The sequence below is a fragment of the Egretta garzetta genome, unplaced genomic scaffold, assembly GCF_000687185.1.
Source record: "Egretta garzetta isolate BGI_Z169 unplaced genomic scaffold, ASM68718v1 scaffold1, whole genome shotgun sequence".
NCBI classification, from domain to species: Eukaryota; Metazoa; Chordata; class Aves; order Pelecaniformes; family Ardeidae; genus Egretta; species Egretta garzetta.
In genome coordinates, this window is record NW_009258542.1 from 1,009,778 (window position 1) to 1,014,350 (window position 4,573).

Consider the following 4,573-nt stretch of genomic DNA (forward strand, 5'->3'; position numbering starts at 1 on the left):
TTTCCCTTGCCAGAAGTACGGCGCTTTTGCCGTTTCTCCTTATAGATGGCCTTATCAGCGCTCCTCTACAAACGGTCGACTCGTGTTTTTCAAAATTACCGAACCATCGGTCACTCTTTAATTGCAGCCGAGTCCGAACCGCTGCCATCCACCGCGGAGCCACCAGATCACGGAGGGCTGAGCCCGCTGTCCCCGTCCCCACCGCGCCTGCCTTGGCCACAGGCCCCACCACATCTGCAGTTGCACATCTGCTCCTGGAAAAAGCAATCCTGAATTAAAACCCAGCATTTTTTAATTCCTCATGTCTTTCATACTCTTTGCTTTTTTTTTTTCTCCTTTTTCGCTTGCAGGTGGTACTTCAGTAGCCGAGCTGCAGAAGAACTGCACATCTTCCCACCACAGACAAAAAAAGTGCCTTTCTACAAGGCTCAAACCAGAGCAATTACCCAAAAAAAAAAAAATAAATCCAACCCTCAGCAAACCAAAAGAAACCTGATGGACATTGCTTTCGCACCCTGCCCCTTTTGTGGAGATGCTTCTTCCCAGGTGTGGGTCAGGCCCCTCGCCCACATCCCCCTGCCCCAGGGCCAAACTCTGCCCCGCTCCGTGGCGAGGGGCTGCCGGTGCCACAGGGGGGATCCCCCCACGGGGACCAGGGGGGCTCACGGCACCAGCGCCCCTTGGTCCCCCTGCCACGGCCAGCGCTCACTCCCATCGTGGCCACCCGCGGCTGCTGGGATTTGCTGAGCAGAATGGGTCTGAAAAGGCTCAAAGCTGTTGGTCTAAATATATCATTGTTGCTGGGGAAATAAATAATAAACAGAGGACTGATTATGATCTTGTGGTTTAATTGGTTCTCCTTATTGTGGCTGGAGGGCCGTGCCCGGGTGTTTCAGAGGAGCAGGCATTTCAGGTACCAGGCCAACACAAAGCGACATTTATTTAACAAAAAAAAACCTCAACCAAAACCAAATTTTTTTTAAAAAAACCAAATAAAATAAAGGCAGATGCAGGCCAGAAAAAGCATGTGCATTTCCCAGTCCCAGAAATATTTATTATAGATTATGACTGCAGAAAAATTAATAAGCTCTAAAAAGGCACATGCAAAATATCTCCAAAATCTATCAGAATAGCAAATAAAAGGCAACCATATATCAAGCAGGCATGGGGTTGGTGGGGTTTTTTTCCATCCCTCCCCTATGTACGCAGCTCCATGAAGGAGAGCTCTGGCAGCCAGGGCCGAGGGGAGGAGGTGGCACAGCCCCACTCCCGCAGACCCCCCAGGACACCTCCCCAGCCCCTCGCCATCAGCCAGACCCCAGGGCAGAGCTGCCACCACCCTGGGCTGTGGCCGAGGCTGGGGGGGCGAGGAGGGCACGGCGGCAGCACTCTCTGCTGCAACAGCCCAGCCCTGGCTGCCCGCCAGGATGGCAGCTCTCCCTCCGGAGCAAGTTATAGGTAAACAACATCAGAATAAGCTTGTTTGCACAAGAGCTGCTCTGACAGCGGCTGGAAATACAAGTTAAAACCCAAGCCCACAACCACTTGCTGCTGCAGCGGCGGCAGGTCCCGGCCAGCTGGGCTGGGGTGTCGCTGGCCCCACTGGCCCCAACACCTCCGGGCTGGCCCCAGGCACCTCCAGCCACGGCAGCAGCATGTCTCAGCATGGGCTTGCAAACACCTCTTTGCTGGCTGCCTCCATAGCAAACACCAGCCAGGAAGGCTGACGGTGCTGTCCCACCACCTGGAAATAGGAACTTACATTTACGCGAGGCTCCAGCAGTTTTCTTTCAAACCCCGCTTCTCCCAGCAAGTTTTGCAAGTTTTGCTCATTGTTTCGCTTTGGTTAACAGGAGCCCTTGCTTCTAATTCTATTTTAATACTTTCTGAGCCTGCTTGCAGCTGTAGCAAGACACCCCAGCGTGCTGGGGGCGCGCCGGGACGGCGGACACGAATGGGCACGATGTGGAGCCCTGCTGGGGTCTGAAGCCATGCCACCTCGCCCCCCAGGCAGAGCCTCCCCGCAGCCCCGAGCGGGATGCCATCAGGGATGAAGGCCAGGATTAAAGGCAAGCAGAGCGAAGGGGGCAGGCTGGGCACCGACCCCCCCGTGCCACAGAGATGCTCACAGTGACAGGGGGCAGGGGGGAGTCCAACGCGCCGATCCACATTTCAGCCACCCTGGTGCTCATTTGTGGTGCCTTTTTCATTGCCCATTGCCTCTTCTCTGTTCTTAACTCACAGGTGGTTGTTAACGAACGCTCTGATCAACCTGCAGATATTTAATTATCTAATTGCCATGGGTAAGCAGCTCGACCTTGCTGTAGAGCAGGGAAGGGGGAGCAGCAGGCGCGACCCGATGCTCTTGCAGAGCCGGGGAGCCACGGGGGGCTCCTGGGGACCCGGGCACACGTTGGCAGGGACACAGAAATCTCGATATGGAAATGGGTTTGTTCAAAATCCGCCAGCACTCCCATGTCCAGACCACCCTCCCTGCCTTCCCCATATAATTTGAGCCCCACGGCAGATTTCCAGGGTGCCTGGCTGCTGGGGCTTTTTTTTTTTTTTTTTTTACCTTTTTGGGGGGTGCGTCAGTGAGTTTTAGAGCACAGGTGCGATTTCTAGGCCCTTTGTCTGAGGTTTAGAGGCAAGAATAAGCTTCATTAACAGAAGGGAGGATTTATAATAAGTAATAGCTAGGTGCTACCTTGTGAGCCGTCAAACAGTTGTGCTAAATTACAAGCTGCTTTGCTGTGCTTGTCTTCAAATAATCAGCTCCTCACCCAGAGAATAGAACTTTAAATGGCTATTTCTTAAAAAAAAAACTTGCTTTTAATCTTTATTTCCCAAAAGCTAAAAATTTGAATTAGCCCGAATGTACAAACTATAATTGCTTTGAGGTTTCTGGTTCATTAGGATAATTAAACACCATGCACTTGCTAGGCAGAGTGTGCCTCTTCAGCACCGGACTCTCCTTTTTTGCCTAGGTAACTTCCCCCAGCTTCAGACCAATCTGGCTTCAACCAATGCTGCACTGAACTGGTGAAAATTCAACCGGCGCGGGTGTTGCGTGGGCTGTCGCCATCAGCCACCCGTGCAGCCCCGTCCCACAGGTGCCAGCCAGCCACGCTGTGGTGGTCTGCTCCCCCCCCACCCCTGACCTTTTCCCATAACCCTCATCAAGCGATAATCACCCGTGGCGGTCACGATAGATGTGTCTGGTCGCAATGGATGCATCCAGCTCAAAGTGGATTTGGGCGAGACCGATGGCAACGCAACAGCCAAGGGCTGTTGTGTGAGGCGCCCACTGAACCGCAGGGCTGGGCAACGTCCGATTCAAGCCAAATTTGGAAGAGACTTAACATCTGCAATCTGTAAATATGGCTGTGGGTCAGCCCTCTTACCCCCATAAGCAGTGAGCAGCTCAAGGGCCCGTGGAGCTCTCCCGCGCAGCAGCGGGCTGCACGCCCGGATCTCCCCATGGGCAGGGACGCCTCTTGGGGCTAACCCTCGAGGTTGGGAGACTCCTTGCTGCAACAGATTCCCGGTACGTGGCTAACAGCATGCTAAACTTTGAAACCTTAGCTAAGAGATAGAAAGGGTTGGGTGCGCATATACATACAAATATCTCAAGGGTGGATGTCACGAGGATGGAGCCAGACTCTTCTCAGTGGTGCCCAGCGCCAGGACAAGGGGCAATGGGCACAAACTGAAGCAGAAGAGGTTTCAGTTAAATATGAGGAGGAACTTCTTGACTTTGAGGGTGACAAAGCCCTGGCCCAGGCTGCCCAGGGGGGCTGTGGAATCTCCTTCTCTGGAGATATTCAACCCCCACCTCAACACTGTCCTGTGCACCCTGCTCTGGGTGAGCCTGCTTGAGCAGGGGGGTGGGACTGGGTGATCTCCCGAGGTCCCTTCCAACCCTTGCTGTGCTGGGATTCTGTGATATCCTTTAGACATCAACCGTTGACCAAGCCTGCGACTGGGATTGGATCCAGCCGCACCTGGGCTCCTCCCTGAGGAGGCTTCAGAAAGCAAGGGGGCCCTTTCTGAACCTCATGGCTCAATGGGGTCTCCCTGATGGTTTTGTTTGACCTGGTCCTCTATGCAGTAAATAACCAAGTGTACCATGCCATTGAATCTTGTTAAAACACTGTCACATTTACCACTGAACCTTGTTAACTCACTGGTTTGTATCAATAAACTGTGGGGGTTTTTGCCTCCCCCTCACTCCATCCGCGACACGCAGTCACACCGGCAGGGCACGGACCCCTGCGTTAGGCAAAGCTGCGTGGTTTGGGCCATCCCACGGAGCAGCAGCAGAGAGCCAGGATCCGGTGGGGAGAGCAGCACCGGGATGCACCCCGGGGATGGCAGCAGGGGGGTTGCTTGGTGCTTGCTGGAACAACCAGGAGTGAGGGACCTGATGAGCGCGCTGTCCATGCTGAGCTGGCTGGAGCACATCCACTGTCCCCGTGTGTCACCGTGGGCAGGATGGCTGCAGCAGGAACACCTGCAGCCCCTCACACCTTAAGCGCCGACAGGCACGTTTGTTCTGCCCCTTTTTCTTGTT